This window comes from Molossus molossus, unplaced genomic scaffold (assembly GCF_014108415.1).
Source record: "Molossus molossus isolate mMolMol1 unplaced genomic scaffold, mMolMol1.p scaffold_m16_p_17, whole genome shotgun sequence".
Taxonomy (NCBI): Eukaryota; Metazoa; Chordata; class Mammalia; order Chiroptera; family Molossidae; genus Molossus; species Molossus molossus.
In genome coordinates this window covers 68,635,982-68,660,517 of record NW_023425352.1, presented here as the reverse complement: position 1 = coordinate 68,660,517, position 24,536 = coordinate 68,635,982, and the positions used below count along the sequence as shown (strand labels likewise).

The 24,536-nt window shown below is 49.9% G+C and overlaps 1 long non-coding RNA gene across 1 annotated transcript; it reads left to right on the top strand.

Annotated features, from left to right (window-relative positions):
* The first annotated feature begins 311 nt into the window (after window positions 1–311).
* On the top strand, window positions 312–12,732 carry LOC118632772. Its single transcript, XR_004960051.1, has 4 exons — window positions 312–425; window positions 1,969–2,390; window positions 12,096–12,206; window positions 12,433–12,732. It is a non-coding gene; the product is annotated as an uncharacterized LOC118632772 (long non-coding RNA).
* Window positions 12,733–24,536: the final 11,804 nt, after the last annotated feature.

Genomic DNA, 24,536 nt, shown 5'->3' with positions numbered 1-24,536 from the left:
CTTCCTCTGCCCTCCGCCCCTTCCTCTGCCCTCCGCCCCTTCCTCTGCCCTCCGCCCCTTCCTCTGCCCTCCGCCCCTCCGCCCCTTCCTCTGCCCTCCGCCCCTTCCTCTGCCCTCCGCCCCTCCGCCCCTTCCTCTGCCCTCCGCCCCTTCCTCTGCCCTCCGCCCCTCCGCCCCTTCCTCTGTCCTCCGCCCCTTCCTCTGCCCTCCGCCCCTTCCTCTGCCCCCCGCCCCTTCCTCTGCCCTCCGCCCCTCCACCCCTCCCTCTGTCCTCCGCCCCGGCTGCATCATCCAGGGCTGGGCGCGAGGAAGGAGAGGACAAGGAACCTTCCTATGACCTGTGGGCTCCCTGTGGTCTCCTTCTGACGGCTCTGCAGCAGACTAGTGATGGCTAAAGATCCCAGGACCCATTTTGGTTGGTCATGGTGAGTCCTGTAAAGATGCATCTAGAACCTTCTCTGAGAACATGTGTGCACTTAACATTTTTGTTTTCAGCTTTGTCGTCTTGTGAGACTCAAACATAAAAGTGCATTTAACTTCCCAAAGTAGACAGAGCAGTGCTTTGCCCAGACCCCCTGGCCTTGGGACCACGCCTCTGCTTCCTCTCCCAGTTCTCTCCCAGTTCACTTGTTCTTTGTCTTCCCTGAAGGGAGACTGTCCTGGGGCTGCTGACACCCCTTTGCCAACACACACCCCATGCTGATGTGCCCCTGGGCGGGCTGATGGCTGAAATCACACCCTGGCTGGACTCCTCCCTTTTCCTGCCCTGGCCCCTAGCCCTCCCTTACCAGTTTCTCTGGGAGGGTGCCCTTAATAAGCCCTACCCTGGGGTCTGCTCCCTGCGATCCTGACCTGAGAAAGTTTTAAGCAGAATATGTAACCCCACACTTTGGAGGAGGCAAATTATGCATCCTTGCATTAGGGAGCTTGGAATAAAGGGACCGCACATGGCTCACGCATTCCGCAGGGCGCTCCTCACACGGGGTCTCGTTCGATCCGCACAGCAGCCCAAAGTGGAGGGACTGTGCTCCCCTCTAGGGCAGGCAGGTGGGATCCGTCATGAGGTTAAGCATTTCCTAACCAAGGCTGGCCAGAGTGTAGATTTCAGATTAGCAGCATCAGCATTACCTGGGAGCTTGTTGGAAATGCAGGTTCTCAGGCCCCGCGCAGAACAGCTGATGCACCCGCTGACAGCGAGACTCTGCGGCGGCCCCCACAGCAGGCCCGCGGAAGGCTGTTATTTCCATTTGGCAGATCGGGAGCTGAGGTTTGCCACATTGAGGGCTAGCGGCAGCATCATTGTAGGATTTGAACCCAGGACTGTCTGGGAAACCTGTACCGTTTCTGCCTCACCATGCTGCCCTTCATGAGCAGCCTCTTTCAGCAACCCCCAAACTTTCTTATGACCATAAACACAGGAAGATCATAGGCACCTGCCTGACTGGCTCTTCAGCCTCATCCTTTGAAACCCACAAAGGTGCCATCGGTCAGAAGCCCGTCTGCTCAAAGAGCTTCGTCTGCTGGGCAGACTGTCTATACCTCCACGACCTGCCTGAGCATTAGATCACGAATTCTCTGAGAACAGGGACAGCCTTCTCTTTGTCACCTCGCCCCTAATAGATGGAGGCACTCCTAAACCACTGCTAAGTAAGTGAGAACCTAACCATGTGCCAGGAGCTGTGCTAAAGGCTTGGCATCCGCGATCTCGTGGAATCTTGTAACTGTCAGTGGTGCTCTACACCCAATCATTATGCTCCTTTCCTGCTTAGTGATAGAGCCCTGGTTTCTTAGCTAGGAGAAAATGCACCAGCTAAAATCTTTACTTACCTCCCTCCCTGGCAGTAAAGGTAGTCTGTGCCTGATTCTGGCCAATGAACAGAACTGGATTGTTCTATGGGAATGCTGAAAAGTCTATTCAACTGGGAAGAGAAGTCTTTAATCCTGCCCCCAACCCCTGCTTCCTTCCAGGTGCCAGCCTGGAAGGCTGATATGATGGCTGGAACTTTGCAACCATTTTGGACCAGGAGACAACCTTGAGGATGACAGCTACACATCTGGGTGTGAAGAAGAAAGCGAGGAGCTCACACCATCAAGACACCATGGGATTGTCTTTTTGGTGCTGGGCTGCCTGGCTCCAGACGTCTTTAAACCACTGAGATGTTGGGATCTATTGCAGTTGAACTTAACCCAAAACATTAGAAATTATTGAAGGTAACAAGGAAGATTCAGAGTTGATCACTGAATTTCCCACTCCCCTGAAATGGTGGTGTTGGGGGGCCTACAGTAAAGTCAAGTTGAATCTTCAGGCACCGGGGAGCACCCTGAACAGCCCTGGAGATGTGTTCTGCTCGCGGTGGGAAGTGACGGCTGGCCACCAAGAACTGGGGACGGTGAGTGGTGTCCTGTTTTCTTGCCCTCTCTGCTGCCTGTGGGGAACAATAAACAAAAGCCAGCCTGGGCATAACCTTGAAGTGAAAAAAACAAAAACATATCTAAATACCCCCTTCAGCAGACTACTTTTATCTGCTGAAGAATTAACCACCATTAATTATGATGGTGATAATTATATAATGCATAAAATATACTATGTAGATAAAGTATGCAATTAGATAATTATCATCGTTCATGAGCTGTTACGGGATCATTCTAGGTGATGAGCAGGGTTAATGATGTCAAATTAACTTCTCTCGTCCCTACGCCCATTGCTCAGGCATTCACCTTCCGGGACTCGTGTCCTCACCTACAGAGTGAGGGGCTTGAGGAAGATGCTCTCAGGAGCCTTGGGTCGTGTGGACCCAACAGTTACTGCTCAGCTGCTCAGGGCCCCGGGAGAGAGACCATTTCCTTTGGGACATAGGGTTTGACTTGGAAAACTGAGACAGATTTTTACCACATGTAAGCGATTTTGTCTCCTTCTCGGGGATACACAGACTTTGTGCTTCCAACATTCGAAACAAGCTCCCCAGAGCGAGGTGACTGAAATGGTTCACCCCGTCTTTTCCAGGCTGTGTATGACCCGAGTGTAACATGGGAATAAACAGAGAGGCTGCCTGTGGTCGGAGGTGAGCCTGCCCTTCCTGCCCGGCTCACTGTCCCCAGGGCTGAGAGCGACAATGTGAGGCTCATCTCCAACCCACTCGTGGCACATGGGATGTGCTGAATTCCAGGGCCAGAAAACCGAGGAAAGTAAACATGTGTGTCCTCTTTGTCTGGTTATCAGATTTACATGTTTGGGTTCAGACTGACACATTTGGTTTTGCCTAAAATGCAAGTAGTAAGGCTGAGACCTTGTAACAAGCTACCAAGAGGGCATCTCCGGGCAACTTCCTGCAACACGGGGCCTGGGTGCCCACCGGCTCTGTCCTCTTTGTCTGGCCCCCGGCCCCAGGGAGCTCTTCCCGTTGGCCAAAGCTGCCGAGTCAAGTCAGTGTGGGGGGCAGGGCCTGCCTTTCACTCTGGGGGTCCTGAAACTCAGGGTCCTGTTTGTTGGCCTGATAGACAAGCCCTGTCCTTCCTGGTGTGCTCAGTGACAGCCTTGCACGCGAAGCTGGCCGAGGCTGGGGATTCAGGGGAAGGCCTTGAAATGGACAAAACCTAGCTCTCTTCTTCGGGTATCAAAGGATGAACTTGATCGGTGCCAGGGGCCAGGTGCGCACGGCCCAGATGTCCCCTGCCCTCACTTCATTGTTCATGAGCAGTTACTTCAGAGACAGAGACCAAGGCCAGGATTCTGGAGGTAGGAGCCTCCTCCCAAGTGTAGTTCCACCAAGTACTTCACTTTCCTTAGCCTTGGTTTTCTCTGCGTGAAATGGGAATATTCTACCTGCGTTCACAAATATCTTAAAAACCTACCACAGTCCCGGTGCGGTGCTAGGGTCAAGGGAGAGTATGATGAACAGAACTGCAGAGGATGTGCTGCCCAGCACCCCAAAGGGAAGGGACTGCTGCATCAGCTGCGGGTGCTCTGGTGGGGAGTCGCCAGCTGTGGGTGGGGAGTCGTCAGCTGAGGGTGGGGAGTCGCCAGCTGCGGGTGCTGCGGGTGGGGAGTCACCAGCTGAGGGTAGGGAGTCACCAGCTGCGGGTGGGGAGTCGCCAGCTGCGGGTGCTGCAGGTGGGGAGTCACCAGCTGAGGGTAGGGAGTCACCAGCTGCAGGTGGGGAGTCGCCAGCTACGGGTGCTGCGTGTGGGGAGTCACCAGCTGAGGGTAGGGAATCACCAGCTGCGGGTGGGGAGTCACCAGCTGAGGGTGGGGAGTCACTAGCTGCAGGGTGCTGAGGGTGGGGAGTTGCCAGCCGACAGCCTGTTCACTGGCACTGTCGGCACAGACCTTCCGGCCCGAGGTCCCCCCTTCCCCAGTGGCCCCCGTTCAATGAGTGATCAAAGTAAAATAATGAAGAACTGACCCCCTCAACCCAACCCAGGACACCTCTGAAGGCCACTCCCGCCCCACAGCTCCCTGGTGCTGGGGTCCTGCAGCTTGCTTCTCCCTTCGCCACACCTCCCCCGCAGGGTGGTCCTCAGGGCCCTCCACAGATACTGCCCCTGAACCCAGCCTGCACGCACCAACCTCCCTCTCAGTGACCAGCGTGGGGGAAGACATGCTAAAGGCATTTTGTGGGAATTATTCAGAAGAGCAGATGACACGTATGTGCAAGCCCTTCGGAATCACAAAGCTCCCACTGAAGCTGTGCGGCGCTTCGTCCTGGTGCGTGAGGTGAGTCGAGTGTGCTGTTGAAGTGCCTCCCATTGCTTGGGCAGAGAGCCTGTCCAGTACCGCCCTCCCTGCCTGCAAACGCCCACTTCAGTAGCCCACGAGGGATGATCCGCCGGCAGGAGTGGCACTGTCCAGGTCCCCTGGAGACAAGGCTAAGGGACTTGAGGTGCTCCACGGAAATCTCTGGGCTCACGTCTGCCGACTACCGATCGTAGTGCGAGCCCAATGTCGGAGGCCACAGGAAGGAGGGAGCCACGTGGCCCCAAGCTCAGCTGACAACCCCCGACTCACTGTGCTGTGACCAGCCCTGCAGAGGCAGAGTCCCTGGCTCCAGACCGCTAACAAACTCCTTCCAGCTCCAGGTTTAATTAGTTTCATTGCAATATTAATGATCCCAGCAAACCCTTTCAACGTGCCCGCTGCACCGCTGGAATTCTTTTCCTTGGCATTCGGTCTCTTTATAAGGAAATCCCACACCCGCCCTCCTCCCCGCCTGCCCGTCGAGAGGGAATAAGATCGCATCCTTACTTTGCTTATCACTTTGGCAGGCCAGGGACAGTAGCTTTAATAATTTTGAAACTGGGAGCATTAAACGCATCACAAACTGCCATACAAATAACATATAATATAACCCCAGGATTTTAATTACAGTGACTAATATATGTACCACTCCTGAACTCTCTATGGTACCATCAGGCCACATGCACGGACATTATTGGGAGGTTTAAAATTTGCACAAGAGGTGTCATTAGTTGATCCAAGACTTTCCAGAGCCAGAGTCCTCACCTGGGACTCAGAACTCACTTGTTGGGCACTCTCCGGACTGCCTGGCCAGAGGCAGCACTATTTTCGTGAGCGTCTATGAAAAATGATTGAACATCGCTATCCGTCCAGGTCAGTCTGCGTTGCGGCGGGTTTGGCTTCTTGGCAGAGCAATTAGGCATCTTCTGGTGGACCCCAATGTGCCTTTATTGTCTCTGCCTCTCCAGCAGAAGAGAGAAGCACAGAAAACTAATGTGTGATGGGGTGATGTTCCACTGCCCCCCGAGATCTCCAGCCCAGCCTCAACAGCAGTGATCTGGACTTACGAGGAGCCCCTGGAGTTTAGCACAGTGTCCTTCCAGGCAGAGAACTGGTTTGGGGTGAAACAACTGGGTGATGACTAATAGAAACCGGCTAAGTCCGCCAAAGGCCTTGCCAAGGAAAAGCCGGCAGGCTCCACTCCATGGACACATGATAAGCTCAGCACCACGCTGAGCCTGCACTGAGGGCCCAAGCTCAGGGGCACAGCCGAAGCGACTTGGTCCCACCAGGCACCTAGGGAGGGAGTCGAGAGTAAGGAAGTCCCACTGGCCACACAGACTGGGGCAAGGAAACGGGTACTCATGAAGATTCACACTGGGGATGGAGAGCATCCCAAAGATTCACACTGGGGATGGAGAGGACTCTCGTGGGAGGAGCTCTGCCTGTTCTCCAGCACTTCAAACGGGGGCCTCTGGTTCCACAGCTTCGCTCAGAATCACCGAGATGGTCTCCTTAGGAAGAGGCTCTTTCCTCATCACAGAGTCAGAGGCTGGGCTCATGCCAGCTCTTAGTGCCCTTGCCTCTGGGGTGGCCCCAACCTCCTGCCCTGGAACACACACACTGTTGTCAGAAGACTCTTCCCTAAACTCACATGAGACCATGTCCCTTTTCTGCTCACAAGCTCTCAAAACTTGTAAGTGCCATTGGCTAGGGGACTGACACAGGGGATCCCAAACTCCAGAGGACCTTTTGGACCCACACGCTTTCTGCCAGGACTTCGAAAGGCCCCCGGGCTCCCAGTACCTGGTGAGGTTCCAAGAGCCCGCCAGAAAATGGAAAAGGGTACAAAGCCCCAGGCACAACCACACCTATGAAATGTTTATAAAGAAATAATGTAAAGTGAGCAGGCCTGTATATTTTTAAAAAACTATTAAATATTAGTGAAAGAAATAAAAGACAGCCTAAGAAATAAAGAAATATACCTTGTTACTGAATAGAACATCTCAGTTGTATTAATGCATCAACTCTACAAATTGATTTATACATTTATTCCCATCCAAGTAGAATCACAGAAGTTTTCACTTTTGTGCAAATTGACATATCATTCTAAATTTATATAGAAATGCAAAGACCTGGAGTGGTCAGTTCATTTTGGGTAGAAAAAGAACAAAGATTAAGTACTTACACTACCAAATTTCAAGACTGACTATGGAGCTATAGTGGTAAATATAGTGTGGTTTTGGCATAAGGATAAACAAGAATACCTTAAAGTTTTCTGAAAACTTAAATAAAATTGAGTCACCTAAAAAGGAAGAAAATTATTTGTTTTTGACCATGTATCAATCACATTAGGTGCTGAAAGATTATAAAGCAATGTCTTAAAAATTCTGATAGAAAAATCTATTTTCAACCTGAGATTCAATACTCTTATAAACAGTGAAATGTAAGAGTAGAAAAAAGACATTTTTACAGATGCTAAGATTTGGGAAATGTATTCGCCTCTCACCCTTTCTTATATGTTACTTGAGAATACACTTCAGCCAGACAAGGGAATTAACCAAGAGACATCAGAGACCTGTTGGAGAAAAACAAAAGATCTAAAACTTGTATGATTGGATTCTCAAAGAGGAAGAGAAAGAATGTGGGGCTAAAATGTTTTCAAAGAAATAATGCTTGAAAACTTCCCAAATTTGGTGAATAAAATATATCGACCAACTCAAAAAGCTGAACAAAGCTTAAATAGGACAAACTAGAAGATAACTGCAACAAGATACATTGTAAGTGAACTTCTGAAAATTAAAAAGAAAGAAAAAGTCTTAAAAGCAACCAAGAGAAATGATACTTTTCTTATAGGAACTTGCCAGTTTGAATGACAGCAGATTTTTCATGTGGAAATATGGCATCGAGGAGGAAGTAGCACAACATCCTTCATGTGCTGGAGGAAAAAGGCTGTCAAATTTGAATTCTATCTCCAGTGAAATATCTTGCAGGAAAATGTATAGCACTAAATGCTTACATGAGAAAAGGAAAAATTAATAGCCTATGTTCTACCTCAAGAAGCCAGAAAAAGAAAGAAAGAAATTCAAAGCAAGTAGAAAGAGGGAAATAAAAACAAGAGCAGAAACTGGTAAAAAAAAAAAAAAAAAAAAAAAAAATGACACTGGAAAACAGTAGAGAAAAATCAATGAAACAAAAAAACTACTTCTTAAAAAAAAAGTAATGGAGTTGATAAACTTCTAGCAAGATCAACAAAGATAAAAAGAAAAAAGAAAAAACTAATCACCAATATCAGGAAGGAAACAGGAAATTTCACTACAGATCCTGCAGCCATTAAAAATATAATAAAGGACTGCTACAAATAACTCTGCACTCCTGAATTTGACAACTTAGACAAAATGAACCACAACTACAACTATGAAACTCAGCCAAGATGAAATAGATAGCCTGAATAGTCTTATAACCATTAAAGGAAATAGATTTGTGATTTAAAATTTTCCCAAAATAAATATCCAGGCCCAATGGCTTCACCTATGACTTTTACCAAATACTTAAACAATTACATCGATTTTAGGTAATCTCAGCAAGAAAGTAAAATAAGGAGCAATCCACAGTTCATGTCATGAGACCAGTATCACTATGATGCCAAAATCAGACAAAAACATCATAAGAAAAGAAAACTACAGACCAATTATCTTTCATGAATTTAGAGGCAAATATCCTCAACAAAATATCAGCAAATTTAATTCAATGGCATATAAAAAAATTATGCATCACAATCAATTAAAATTTGTATAAGACATGCAACATTCAAAAATTAGTCAATGCAATCAACCATATCAACTGGCTAACGAACAAAAAGAAAATGCACATGATTATATAAATTGAAACAAAAACATTTGACAAAATCTAATGCTTATCTATGACAATAATAATAGTTTGTTAAAACTCCCAGTATGCTAGGACAGAAGGGAACCACCTCAATGTGATAAAGAGAACTTGCAAAAAGCCAACAGTTAATATCATAGTTAATAGTGAACAAGGAAGGGTGTCTGCTCTCCCCACTCCTCTTTCACACCAGGAGTTTGAGCCATTGTAATAAGGTAAACAAAAAAATAAACAAAAGGCATACTTTTGGAAATGAAGAAATAAAACTGTCCTTATTTTCAGATGACATGATTGTCTACATAGAAAAAACAAGAAATATATATTTTAAAAAAAAACCTCTTCTAGACTTAAAATAAATGAGGTCAGCAAGATTGCAGAATATAGAACAATACAAAAAATAAATTGCATTTCTACATACACAAATGGACACTTTGAAACCAAAATTTAAAACACAATACCATTGACAATTGCTCCAAAGAAAATTAAATGTAAATTTGACAAAGTAGGTATAGAATCTATGTGCTGAAGTTTATATGGAACCAAAAAAAGACCACAAATAGCCATAGCAATCATGAAAAAAGAAGAAAAAAGTAGGAGGGATCACAATACTAGATATCAGTTTACACTACTAAGCCATTGTAATAAAAAAAAAAAAAAAAAAAAAAAAAAAAGCCTGCTACTGGCACAAGAACAGGCATATGGATCAATGAAACAGAACAGAGATCCTGGAAATTGACCCAAGACATTATGCTCAATTAATATTTGACAAAGGTGGCAAGAGTATACAATGGAGAACAGATAGCATCTTCAATAAATGGTTTGGGGGAAATTGGACAACTACATGCAAAAAAATGAAACTAGAACATCAACTTACACCATACACAAGAATAAACTCAAAGTGGATAAAAGACAAATGTGACTTGTGAATCCATAAAAATCTTAGAAGAAACTGTAGGTAACAAAATTTCAGACATCACATGCAGCAGAATTTTCACTGATACAATTTCCAAAATATATAGAGTACTGATCCAATTCAATGAAAGAAAGACAAAGAATCCAACTAAAAAATGGGCAGAGGACCTAAATAGACACCTCTCCAAATAGGATATACAAATGGCCAACAGAAATATGAAAAAATGCTCAACATCACTTATCATCAGAGAGATGCAAATTAAAATGACTATGAGGTATCACCTCACACCTGTCAGAATGGCCGCCATCAACAAATCCTCAAACTACAAATGCTGGTGAGGGTGTGGAGAAAGGGGACTCTAGTACACTGCTGGTGGGAATGCAGACTGGTGCAGCTACTGTGGACAACAATATGGTGTTTCCTCAAAAAATTAAAAATTGAACTTCCATTTGATCCAGTGATCCTGCTTCTAGGAATATATCCTAAGAAGCCTGAAACACTGATCAGAAAGAATGTATGTACCCCTGTGTTCATAGCAGCACTATTTACAATTGCTAAGATCTGGAAACAACCCAAGTGCCCATCAGTAGATGAGTGGATAAAAGCTGTGGTACATAGACACAATGGAGTACTATGCAGCTGTAAGAAAGAAAGATCTCTAATCCTTTGAGATGACCTAAGGGACCTGGAGAGTATTATGCTAAGTGAAATAAGCCAGTCAGAGAAAGACAAATATCACATGATGTCACTTATTTGTGAAATATAATGAAGAAAATAAGGTGGTGAACAAGAGACCTGGAGACATAGAAGTAGGTTCAGACTGACAGACTTCAGAGGAGGAGGCGGGGGGAGGGAAGAGATAAACTTATACATTTAAGCATAACCAATGAACACAGACAACAATGCTGGGGGTGGGGGACAGGAACAGGAGGAGGGTGTCAATGGGGGAAAAAAGAGAAACATCTGTGACAAAGATAAATTAATTAAATTTAAAAAAAAGAAGAAGAAAGTAATCAAAGAAGATCTAAATAATCCATGTTCATAGGTTTGCAGATTCAATATAGTAAACATATCAATTCCTCCCAAATTAATTTATAGGTTTAATGTTATTCCTATCAAAATTCCAGCAACGTTTTTGTATGCATGGACAAGGTTGTAGTACAATTTATATTGAATGTTGCAAACCCTCAAAAACTTAAACAATGAAGCAAAATATGAATAAAATGAAGGAAACCACTTTACTGGATATAAGTCTTGCTGGAGCTAAGGAGTCTAGTCGCTGTGGTAGGATAGACACAGAACAGTGAAGCAGAATGGAGAACCCAGGAAGGACCCACCGAGCCCAGCGATACTCCTGTGCCGGCTGCCGTACGGAGCACCACACTGGGGGCTTCCACAACGCAAACCTATTTTCTATTCTTTTGGAGGCTAGAAGTCAAGACTTGGGTTGGTTTCTTCTGCAGCTTCTCTCCTTGGCCTGCGGCCTTTATAACAAATGATGCTGGAGTATCAGACTTACATGCAAAACATATAACTGTAAATCTCTTAGAGAAAAATACTGGGATCTGGAGCTATGCAGTGAACCCTTAGACTTGACACCAACAGCCTTACACTGCCCATAACAGGAAAAGGGAAAACGAGCCACATCAAAGTAAGAGCCTTGTCCTGCAAAAGCCCTTGTTAAGACTGAAAGACTGGGAGAGAATATTAGCAGACCACCCACCCGACAAATGCCCTACACCCAATTACATAAAGAACTTCCCAAACTCAGCAAAATATTAAGTAAAAAACGAATCATCTGGTTAGAGGAGGACAAGAGCCATGGCCAGATATTTCACCGAAGAGGACATACAGGTGACACCCTTGGACGTCACTGCACTGTCCGTGGCAAGCAGACGCTCCAGGCCACGTGAGATGTGATTCCTGGCCCTAGCCTTCCTCTGCATTTGAGTTTTTGTTTTGTTTTGTTTTTAATTTTCTAGCAAATCCTCGCATTTCCCTTTTCACTTGGCATGTCGGCTTGTCTTTCAAGGTATCTGGGATTTCTGGACACGTTTCCCCATCCAATGTTGGTTTCCAGCCCTTTGGATCAGGGGTGCTGTTCCTACCACACCCCAGGCCTTGTGAGGGCCCCCAGACCCTGCAGTCGCTGGTGGCTCAGAACTCTCTGGCCAGTTCATAGTGTCATCTGCAAGGCCAGCTGGCCACCACCCGTAGGTTACTCCTTCTCTCAAAGCCAAGTCTTTCCACAAGAAAATGCCACCTTCATTCTCAAGACCTCATTTCTTCCCTGAGTCGTGGGAGCCCCTGGATGCCAGCTGCTGGGATCTGTAGATACCAGCACTTTAAGGCTGGTGGAGGCTTTGCATAGGGCTGGGACATCAGAGGCCTTTAAGAGGGGACCGGCCAGGTTGCCTAGAGCTCCCTGATTCTGCAGCCTGACCTGTCCCCCACTTGCTGGCTCTGACCTTGGGCTGGCCTCTTGGAGGTCGTATCTCACATCTACCCTGTCAACACTTGCTGTCTCCTGTCACTGACCTCGGTTCTGGTCTCTGCTAGACCCACCGTGGCTGCACCCGGTGCCCCGTGTCTCCCTCTCGCTTCACCCTGGAACCAGTGGCATCTACGGGACAGTGGTCAGGAGGCGTGCAGGGACCCCGAGGAGCAAAGGTATGGCCCCAACCAGGGAACCAAGGGAGAAGTCAAGACGTGGTAGGACTTGGGGAGAGGGAGACGGGAAGGGAGGAGGCAGTGGAAGGGTCTGGGCCTCTCTCCTAGATCAAACCCACCGTTCCACGAGCGCCGGCCTCGTGCCAGGCCCTGGACCAGGCCTTGAGGAAGAACCCGCTTTGTAATGAGAAATTCTTTCAGGTGGGTTTGTGCCTTCTCATTTCAGCTCGGAGAAGACCGTCCAGTCCTCAAGTTACCACAGGCAGCCAGGGACAGAGTGGCCCGACCCGGGGACCTGTGTGACCTCAGAGCTCGCGTTCTTCCCACGCGCCGTGAAACTGCACTCAGGTCATTTCTCTCGGTAGAACGCATGACACGGTGACAGCTGACCAGGCTTTGTGAGTGTCGCCCTGGCCAAGCGCCAAGCTGCAAATCACACCAAATCCCCACGGAAGCCAAATAACCAGTGCCTTTGTGCGGCCTGCAACTCCAGCTGTGTCGGCTCAACCGGATCTATTGACGAGTCACTGACCCAGCTGATGGCGGGCGGCCACCACAGGAGAGGAGCAGCTTCCTCCCCAGGCCGGGCCTCGGCTCCGCTGGTGTCAGCTCACCTGGCCCCGGGGCGCCCTGGGCAGCAGAGCAGCAGGCACCCCACCTGCCTGTGCCCCCTGCTGCAGCTCTCCTTCCTGGGCTCCTCCTCTGACCCCCTAGCAGTGTAAATTTCATTCATGACAACAAGTTGCCGTGGGCTGAAGCGTGGCCCCCGAAAGATGTGTCCATGTCCTAATCTGTGGAACCTGAGAATGGGACATTGAGAGAGGGGTTTTTTCTGATAGAACTAAGGATCTTGCGATGCGATCATGTGGAGTGTGCTGGTGGGCCCAATGACTAGCGTCCTTTGGTGAGAGAAAGGCAGGTGACCACTGAGGCAGACGGCAGGGGAGGAGGCAGCGTGAGCACGGAGGCAGGTATTTTAGTGATGGGTCTACAAGGCCAGGAAGCAATGGGGCCCCGCAGGGGCAGGGAAAGCCCGCCCCTGGAGCCTCCCGAGGGAGGGCGGCCTGCTGACACCTGGGTTTGGGACTTCCGGTCCAGAACATGAGAGAATGAACTTCTGTTGCTCTAGGTCTCCCAGTGTGGGGTCATTTCTAAGGGCAGGTGACCTGCGGGGAAAAGAAAGACACCTGCTAACACGGGCTCCTGGGGCTAACTGGGCTCAAATTCTTTTCTTTTCTTTCACTAAATTTATTGGGGTGACATTGTTTAATAAAATTACATAGTTCTCAGAGGTACAGGTCTAGAATACATCATCTGTATATTGTATTGTGTGTTCACCAAAATCAAGTCTCCTTCCATCACCATTCATCCCCCCCAACCTCTCTCTCCCTCCCCCACCCCCTTTCACTATACTGTTGCCTATGAGGTTTTGGGGGTGTTTTGTTGTTGTTTTTGCTAAGTCCTATCACTTTTTGTCACCCAGTCTTCTTACCCCGTCCCCTCTGACAGCTGTCAGCCTGTTCTGTCTATACTCTGTTTCTATTTTGTTTGTTAGTTAGTTTTGTTCATTAAATTTCACCTATAAGTGAAATCGTATGGTATTTGGCTTTCTCTGGCTGGCTTATTTCACTTAGCATAATGCTCTCCAGGTCCATCCCTGCTGTCACAAAGGATAATACTTCCTTCTTTTTTACGGCTGAGTACTATTCCACTGGTAAATATACCACTGCTTCTTTATCTGTTCACCTACTGATGGGCACGTGGGTTGCTTTCATAGCTTAGCTATTGTAAATAATGCTACAATGAACATAGGAGTGCATATATTCTTTTGAATTAATGTTTCAGGTTTTTTCAGATATATTCCCAGAAGTGGAATCGCTGGGTCATAAGGCAGTTCTATTTTTAATTTTTTGAGGAAACTCCATACTGCTTTCCACCGTGGCTGTACCAGTCTGCATTCCCACCAGCAGTGTACATGGGTCCCCTTTCTCCACACCCTCACCAACACGTGTTGTTGGTCATTTATTGATGATAGCCATTCTGGCAGATGTGAGGATCAAATTTTAGAAAACAGAGCCTAGCAGCCATTTCCGTACAGAGGCCTTTCACACAAACAGCACTTCACAGAGAAGCCTGCACTGTTCCTGCCCGCGAGCCAGCCCTTATAAAGGAGTTCCTGGAATTGTGTTTCATCCAATAGGACTGAGGCTTTCCCCATCCAGTCAGAGTTGCATAGCTCCAGCCAATTAGAGCTTCTCTATTCTGACCAATCAGGACAGTGTCTTTTGGACCAATCAAACTGCAAGGATTTGGAGTCCTCATTTGCATGAGGATGGACCAATCAGAGAAGGGGCGGGGACTCCTGTCCATATAAGCCAACTCCCAGCTGGTTCTCCAAGACCACACTTTCCCTTTCCACTGAGGACAGAAGCCTGTCCCCTGGCTGAACTGAAACACAGAAGCTCCCTCGCCAGAGCAAGTTAGAGCAGAGCAGCCCAGCACAAAGCAGACAGGCGCCGACGGAGCAGAGCTGGCTGGCTGGAGAGGGGCCTGCCCCAGGGCGGCCTCGCAGCCACGTGGCTCTCACAGCCTGCTGTATCGCTGCTGAGCTGTTTTGCACTGAAAAATGTGTTCTTCTTCACTGCACCCCACGTTGGGAGTTCCTGTTGGCACTGAATTCACGCCAGCCACTACTGGTTCACCAGCAGCTGCAGGAAAGTAACACACGCTGACTTGTATTTCTAACTGTTCAGCATTGGTTGCTATTTGCAGGAGAATTTGTGATCTCATCCCTCAGGCCCATGAGCCCACAGCCGGGTCCTGCTCTGCCCTTGGCTGGAAAGAAAATCCGGACGTTGCATCTGCCTCTTGGGTGTGGAGCTCTGGGCCGAGCAAGATGAGAAATGGGCCTATTTATAAACGAATAGGGCACGGGGTCAGCCGAGGACTTCGCCAAGGTCAGAGATCCAGTCCCCTGAGGCAGGAGGCCTGCAGAGCAGAGCAACGTTCGAGAGGGGGTGGGGGTGCAGGAGCAGAGGAAGCCCGAGGCCTTGCTGACCAGTGGGGCCGTGGTCCATCTCCGAACAGCCTCACGCAGGAATGCTCAGCTGACTTCCAAGTCGAATGTGGGATTGAGGGCGAGGGCGGGCCAGGCTGGGTGGGAGCGGATTCTTTCCCACTGCCTCACCGCCACTCCGAGAAAGGAAGCATGCGTGCCCAGGGTGGGTGCCTTGCGTGCGTCCTGCGGCCTGTCTGTGAGCGCTTGTGCCCTCCACACGCCTGCCACCTTGAGGGGGCGTTGTCACAGTGAGGGGCCTCTGTGCTCTCCTGTTTTTTGTCACAGTAAAGGCCAGTCTCTGGGCAGAACCAGGATGGGGAGACTTACTGTTACTCAGCCCAGGCTGTCCCCTGGAAGGCCGGAAGCTGTGTGGCCATGCCAGCAACGTGGGTGGGCAGAGGCTGCTGATCAGTGGCTTAATTGGGCCAAGGTCCATTCTTGGCCTCTGTAATGCTGGGCACAGCTGTCCAGAGGAAGTCACCGTACCGAGGCTGCCGTACCAGACCCCTCCCACAGGCCTATGCCTGCGAGATGCCTGCTGTCCTGCATCAAGGGTCCCAAGAGCAGCCCCTGACCCAGCCTGCCTCATTCACATCTGTGACCACATCATATCTCTGAGTCTTGTCCATCTTCTCCCTGTAAGAGTAAAGTTCTGACTGAGTAGCTGTTGCAAGAAGAATGGGGGTAGACTTTCACCTGCTCAGGTTCAGAAGGCACAAGTGTTAGTAAGCCTTGAATCCCAGCTTCATCCCCTTTGCTGAGTGGGCTCAGACAGGTCACTCAGCCTCTCTGAGCCTTGTTTCTTCCTCTGTAAATGGGAATAGCGCGACCTACTTGGCCTAGCGCTGGGGAGGTTAGACGGGACAGAGTGTGACTGAAGCTTCAGTCCCCAACCGCAGAACCTGGGTCCATTCCCGGGTGTCTGGACGTCTTCCGTTCTGCTTCACCATCCTCCCTGAGAAAGGCTGCTGAAGTGCAGAGGCCAGGCCCCCAGCCGAGCTCTTGGTCACATGGAGTGCTCCAAACAGCACCTGTGCTCAGAGTTGGCCTCTGTGTGCTGGGGACACTCATGGGCATGTTCATGCAACCCACATGGGGCTACAGGACACAGGTACCTGCAGCCCACAGACCCTCCCCTACTCTTCTCTCCTGACTCTGGGCTCTGGCCCAGCTGGTCATGATCAGGGGACCCAGAAACCAAACCCAAAACCAAGTCTACGAGTTCGCCACGCACTTGCTAAGCCCCGCCTCCCCTGTATGCCTGGCTACAACGTTCTCCCGTAGCAGATGCATACGGGAGGGATTATCTTTGAGAAGGACCTACCGCCTGCGCTCTGAGCCATGCTGCTTGTGTGGCCTTGGACAAGTCGTCATTTTCCTTCAAGTTTCTTTATCTGTAAAATGAGTATAATTATATCTAAGTCTCAGGGTAACTGTAGGTTGATTGTGAATTACCCTGCTATATAGTAGGTGCTCAGTTAATGTCAGGCCCCGCCCCCTCTTCTTGCCCTGAGCCCAAACATGCATGAGCACGGCCGGCCGTGTGGCTTAGGCCCAGACACAGGAGCAGCTGGCTCAGGGAGGCCCCGAACCCGGAAGAGAGCCGGAGGGCTCTACGTCAGGCAGAGTCGCGCAGGGCTCCAGCAGGGCCCTCAGCCCCAGGAGGGGAGGAAGGAGCCTGTCAGATGCCACGGTCTGTCCAGGGTCTGAGGGAGGTGCTGTCACTCTGCCCAGGAAGTTCATCCCACTGAGGCAAAGCTGAGCTTAATTCTCCTCCTGGTGCCCCCCAACACCCCCCACCCTCTCCCTGATTCTGCAGGCGTCCAGGGGTGAGGCCTGCTAGTAGCCTCTGCCCCCAAATCCACTTGGGCATCTCCATGTGCTACTGCCCTCTGGGTGTTTTGCTCCCAAGTCCCTGCTGCTCCGAGTCCGGCCCTCACTGTCCCTGCCACGATGTGTTACAGCCTCCTAGAGGTCTCCCCTCGCCCCTGCCCCTCCCAGACTGTCCTGCACCAGGTCCTCGGTCTCCTTGACAGGCAGCTCGGAGAACAACTTCTGAAGGTACAGCGGGGCGTTGTGTGCAGCCGGACTCTGCCCCCGGTCTCCGGTACCATAGGGGCGCCATGACCGTGTAGTCTGGAGCCTGGATTTTCTTACAACCTGGAGAAACAGATGCCACGCCTTCCGTTCCACCTCCCCAGGGAACAGCTCCCCCGTCCCTGTGGGTGCCCATCCCAGTGCTCCCTCCCTCCATGTCCCGGGGTCCAGCATGTGCCCTGCACCTCCCCCAGTGCGCCTGTGCACGCACTCTATGGCGCACCCCATCTCCACCGCACTTCCATCTCCACCGCACCCCATCTACACCGCACCTCCATCCCCACCGCACCCCATCTCCACCGCACTTCCATCTCCACCGCACCCCATCTCCACCGCACCTCCATCCCCACCGCACCCCATCTCCACCGCACCTCCATCCCCACCGCATCTCATCTCACCGCACCCCATCCCCACCGCACCCCATCCCCACCGCACCTCCATCCCCACCGCACCTCCATCCCCACCGCACCCCATCCCCACCGCACCTCCATCTCCACCGCACCCCATCCCCACCGCACCTCCATCCCCACCGCACCCCATCCCCACCGCACCTCCATCCCCACCGCACCCCATCCCCACCGCACCCCGTCCCCACCGCACCCCGTCCCCCCGCACCTCATCTCGCCGCACCTCATCTCGCCGCACCCCATCCCCACCGCACCTCCATCCCCACCGCACCCCATCCCCACCGCACCTCCATCCCCACCGCACCCCATCCCCACCGCACCTCCATCCCCACCGCACCCCATCCCCACCGCACCCCATCCCCACCGCACCTCCATCCCCACCGCACCCCATCTCCACCGCACCCCATCTCCACCGCACATAAAGTGGAAGGCCACGCCCTCCACAGATGCCGCGGGGACAAGACCCTCCGCCTTTCCGAATGGGGTTCAGCAGTGCTCCCCACACGCGCATAGGTGTTGCTGTCCTCCTTCGGGTGAATCTCCATCGGCTCCCCCAGAGGCTTTTGGGAAATGATCCTTCCAGACCGTCTGCTGGCCGGGCCCTGCCAGGAGCAGAATGGTCTGCGGCGGGCCCCGCTCTGACTTCGAGGGTATTGCCCGGTTTGCAGCAAGCCAGGCAAGGTGTGGGCACGGTGCGGGAGCTCAGCCTGGCCAGAGATGTTGGTCCGTCGCCATGGGAGACCCCAGGGCGGGCTGCAGAGGAAGTGTGTCAGCGTGGGCTGGACAGTGCTCTAGGCCATCCCTGAGGGCCATGGAGGCTCCCAGAGCCCGCCAGCCTTCAGGAAGGGAATCCCAGCTCCCTCGGAGCTGCTGTTTGGATCAGGCCCTGATCCTCGCTGCGTGGGCAGAGTCCCAGCACAAGCATCACCTGGGACTTAGCTAGAGAGGCACCTTCTCTGCCCTGTACCAGGTCATTGTTTAAACAAGCCCCCGTCCCGTGACTCTGATGCTGCCCAAGGCTGAGAGCTTCCCGGACCACCACCCACTGGATGGCCGCAGCCATCTCCTGTGTTGCACCTGAGTTTCCCCTCCTCTGTGGGCACCAGGGCTCCACATCACAGCTGCAGGGAACACCTGGGGTGGAGCCGGCTTCCTCTGACGTATCATATTGCCTATGACAGAGGCCCGCTAGAAAGGGGTAGCGGCAGCCCTGGCCGGTTTGGCTCAGCGGTTAGAGCGTCGGCCTGCGGTCCGGAGAGACCCGGGTTCGGTTCCCGCTAAGGGCATGTACCTCGGTTGCAGTTTGTCCCTGGCCCTGGTTGGTCGTGCGGGTGGCAGCCACTCGATGTGTCCCTTCACATCAATGTTTCTCTCTCTCTCTCCCTCCCACTCTATCTGTACAAAAAAATGGAAAAATATCCTCGGGTGAGGATAAAAAAAAAAAAGAAAAGAAAAGAAAGGGGTAGCGGCAGAATTTGAACTCAGACCTGGTTACAGGTATGGATAGACATAAATCAGTGTGAGCTGAGAATAACGTGGGGGATCACAAGGGCCAACACTCCTGCCCACAGCAGGAAATGGGGGAAGTCAGTGAGCCAGGCCCTTAGAGGCACCTTGCTCGGCTCCATGTCCATCCACAATCTCTCCTCCTATGTTAATCTGATTTGCAAAGCAGTGAACAGGGCAACACTGCTGTTAAGAACATCAGTTGAGGAACAGCACAGGGATGCCCACTTTCACCACTCTTATTTAACATAGTACTGGAAGTCTTAGCCACAGCAATTAGACAAGAAGAAACAATAAAAGGGATACAAATTGCAAAGGAAGAAGTGAAACTGTCACTATTTGCAGATGACATGATATTGTGCATGGAAAACCCTACAGACTGCATCAAAAATTTACTAGATTTAGTAAATGAATTTGGCAAAGTAGCAGGATACAAAATTAACATAAAGAAATTGACAGCATTCTTATACACCAATAATGAACTCAGAAAGAGAAACTAAGAAAACAATCCCATTTACCATTGTAGCAAAAAATTAAGATACCTAGGAATAAACTTAACCAAATAAATTAAGGACCTATTCTCAGAAAACTACAGGTCATTGAAAAAAGAAATAAAGGAAGATATAAAAAAGTGGAAGCACATACCTTGTTCATGGACTGGAAGAATTAACTTCATTAAAATGTCCTTACTACCCAAAGCAATCTATAGATTCAATGCAATCCCCATCAAAATACCAACAACATATTTCACAGAACTAGAACAAATACTTCAAAAGTTTATATGGAACCAAAAAAGACCCTGAATAGCCACAGCAATCTTGAAAAAGAACAAAGTAGGAGGGATCACAATACCAGATATCAGGTTATACTACAAAGCCACTGTAATCAAAACAGCCTGGTACTGGCACAAGAACAGGCATATAGAGAAGTGGAACAGAACAGAGAACCCAGAAATGGACCCAAGGCAATATGCTCAATTAATATTTGACAAAGGTGGCAAGAGCACACAGTGGGGTAAAGACAGCCTCTTCAATAAATGACACTGGGAAAATTGGACAGCTACATGCAGAAAATGAAACTAGACCACCAATTTACACCATACATAAGAATAAACTCAAAATGGATATAAGACTTAAATATGACTCATGAATCCATAAAAATTCTAGAAGAAAATGTAGGCAACAAAATTTCAGACATCACATGCATCAGAATTTTTACTGATACAATGCCTAAGGCAAGAGAAATAAAGAGAAAAATTAATACATGGGACTACATGAAGCTAAAAAGCTTCTGCACAGCAAAGGAAATAACCATCAAAATGGAAATGTAACCCACTGTATGGGAGAGCATCATTGCCAACAATACATCACATAAGAGGTTAATTTCCAAAATATTAGCGTGCTCATACAACTAAACAAAAGGAAGACAACCCAATTAAAAAATGGGCAGCGGACCTAAAGAGACACCTCTCCAAACAGGACATACAAATGGCCAAGAGACATATGAAAAAAATGTTCAACATCACTAATCACCAGAGAGATGCAAATTAAAATGACTATGAGGTATCACCTCACACCTGTCAGAATGGCCGCCATCAACAAATCATCAAACAAGTGTTGGCGAGGGTGTGGAGAAAAGGGGACTCTAGTACACTGCTGGTGGGAATGCAGACTGGTGCAGCCACTATGGACAACAGTATAGTGTTACCTCAAAAAATTAAAAATTGAACTGCCATTTGACCCACTGATCCTATTTCTAGGAATATACCCTAAAAAGCCTGAAACACCAATCAGAAAGAATATATGGACCCCTATGTTAATAGCAGCACTATTTACAATAGCTAAGATCTGGAAACAGTCCAAGTGTCCGTCAACAGATAAGTGGATAAAAAAGCTGTGGTACAGCCCTGGCTGGTTTGGCTCAGCGGTAGAGCATCGGCCTGGGACCAATGAGTCATGGGTTTAATTCTGGTCAAGGGCACGTACCTCAGTTGCAGTTCATCCCCGGCCCTGGTTGGGGTCATGCGGGAGGCAACCAGTCAATATGTCCTCACATCGATGTTTCTCTCTCTCTCCCTTTCTCTCCTTTTCTCTCCCTCCCACTCTATCTGAAGATGAATAGAAAAATATCCTTGGGTGAGGATTTAAAAAAAAGCTGTGGTACATATACACAATGGAATACTATGCAGCTGTAAGAAAGATCTCTTATCTTTTGAGATGACATGGAGGGACCTGGAGAGTATTATGCTGAGGGAAATAAGCCAATCAGAGAAAGACAAATACCACATGATGTCACTTATTTGTGGAATATAATGAACAAAATAAGCTGATGAACAAAACAGACCTAGAGACATAAAAAAGAGTATGGTTCAGACTGACAAATTTCAGAGGAGGAGGGTGGCGGGGAGGGAAGAGATAAACCAAAGAACTTATATGCATGTGTGTGTAACCAAAGGACATAGATAACAATGCTGCGGGGTGGGGTTGGGGCGGGGCGGGGGGTCAGGATTAGGAGGGGGGTGTCTAGGGAAGGAAAAAGGAGAAGCATCTATAACAAAAATTAATTAATTAATAAAAAAATATTGTCCAGCCAGTGTGGCTTAGTGGTTGAGTGTTGACCCTGCACCAAGAGGTCACCAGTTTGATTCCCGGTCAGGACACATGCCCAGGTTGTGGGTCCGATCCCTACTGGGAGGCATGTAGGAGGTAGCCAATCAATGTTCTCTCTCATTAATGTTTCTATCTCTCTCTCCCTCTCACTTCCTCTCTCTCCAAAATCGATGAAGGACAAAAAATTAATAAAAAAAACTTTAAATCACATTGACAATTTATAATTTACTGGGTCATCATTGTCATTTCTTGAGAAACATATTTTTAAATGGCATGTCCATAAAGTGCAGTCATGATTGAAGCTCTCTTAGGGCAGCGTGGTGGCCTTGCAAACCCAGAGACCTACAGTAACCACGAAGAATGGCCTGAAATTAAAACTTTTTAACTAAAAAAAGTTTATGGCCGGTAGTCCTCATGTCCCAGACCTCTGACAGAAGTCAGTCTTCCCTGACAAAGGTCAATCTTTACCGTAACTGAGCCTGTTGTCTTTTACATCTGCCATGCCCTGCCTTTGGAATGTAGGGTAACCTCCCTTTTCCAGACCCCTCAGGGCACAACCGTGCACCAGAGCACAGACTGCGAATCCTCTCCTTGTCATGTCTATCGTGTTGTTTTGTTGACTATTAACTATCCTGTACCCACCTACGTAAAAGATGTATCGTTTTACTTTTCATCCAGTCTCAGGTTTCCCAGCTTCCTCCCCACCTCCCTAATCTAGCACCAGTAAATTTCATGTAACCCACTCATGTCTCCCCTTTGGAGTGTAATGGACAAAATAAGGTGCAAGATTGTCTTTCTCTGGAGCATTGTCTCCATGTGTTGAGATTTTGCTTCCTGGAAACTGTCAACAGTTTGGCTCAAATAAACACTCAAAAATTGAAAAAAAAAAAAAAAAAAGGAACCTCACTTGCGTAGTTCTGGTCACAAAGGTCAAGTGGCAGGGATGGTGGTGTGGTGGCTGTGTCCCATGGACCTTGGGGAGGAGGCCCTTGGGACCTCCCGGAACAGGAGAGAGCCTAGAGCAGCTGGGCCCAGATCGAGGAGGTGGCCGCAGTCCAGGGGATGCTGTTGACCTCTGAGGATCTGATGGGGTGAGCGGTGAGAATCCCGGGGAGGGGCGTGGGTGCTCACGCCTGCTGTGCTGTGCGGTGGATCCCGCGAGGACGTGCTGAAGCTCAGAGCCCCACAGCAGCGGGGAGAAACGGCAGCGGGGTGCGCGGGGGCCAGGCACCCCCTGCTGGTAGGGACAGATCTGAGGCTGAAGTCCAGGGGTCTGTCCCCAGGGAAAGACAGACAGGGGAGAGCCAGTGTCCCGACAAAGAGTTCATTAAAACACGAAGTTTAAAGATGGCTCCCGTGTACATAAAAAGATGTGCAGACAAACCGAGCGCGCCCAGGCCAAACCCCTGCGCTAGAAAGCCGGCGCCACTGCCGAAGCCCGGCCGGCCGGAGGCTGCACCCCTTGCCCGGCACCCCTTGCCCGGCACCCCTTGCCCGGCACCCCTTGCCCGGCTCCCTGGCTGCAGCAGGCTGAGCCTGGCCCCAGAACCGGCGAGTGTGACCGCGCTTGGAGAACGTCTCCGCAGATGCCACTCCCTAGGGGCCTAACGCTGAGGAGACCCTCTCTGATCCAGCCGGGCCACGAGGCTCCCTGCTCAGGGACGACGCCCTGTGAAGACGGAGCAGGGGCTGGGTGGTGTGGCCACAGGCCGAGACGCACCTGGAGCCACCAAGGCTGTGAGAAGCCAGGACGCTTGTCCAGTCGAGCCTTCGAAGGCGGCTCCGCTTGCCGACACCTTGGTCGCAGACTCGGCCTTCGGGACCGTCAGGGATGGACTTCCGTCACTGTCGAGCCCTCGCGGCTGGTCATCTGTTACAGCACCCACAGGACACTTGTACCGCGGCCTGTAAACGGGGCACTGACATCTAGCTTTCACAGTCGCAGGTCACAGGGGACTGGAAAAGGAGCGTCCGCGGAGGGCGGTGTGGGCCCAGCCACGGGCCAGCGCAGCCACGCGAGCCGCGTTCACGGACAGTCTTTCGTGACGAGGCAGATGTTCACAGTGTGACCCCAAGCCACGAAACCGGAGTGCCAGAGCATCACATGGCAAACGTATACGCATCGGATCCTGTTTCCAGAGTATGCCAGCCAAGGGGGAAATGACATTCATCATCTCTTGCTATTCTCTGTATTTCCCACGTGTTTTCACAATGACTGTTACTTTTACTCTCAGAAAATTTAAAAGGTCTTCTAAAAATTTCTTTCGGCAAAAATTACATCATTGTACAAGAGTCCCTGAAAACCCAGTTTCTTTCTACCTATAAGCTCATGAGATCTTTACAACAGCCCCTGGACAACTCTGAGGTTGTTCCCTTTTGTAAGTGAGAAAACCAGGCTCCAAGAGGGGCAGCTTGACCTCAGAGCCCGCTATGGCTGCGCCTGAACGAGGGACGCGGCCAGGCTGCCTCCTGGGTCCTGCTCGGGAAGCCACACGCCCTGACCCACAGAGGCAGCCGCTCTGTCCCGGCCTCCCTTTCCGGACCTCACCCAGGGCTCGGCTGTGCCCTTCAAGCCAGAATGACGGATCAAACCCCCAAGTGCCCTGCAGGCAGAGATAAATAACAGCGAGATCCCGGGATTCCGGTTCCTATG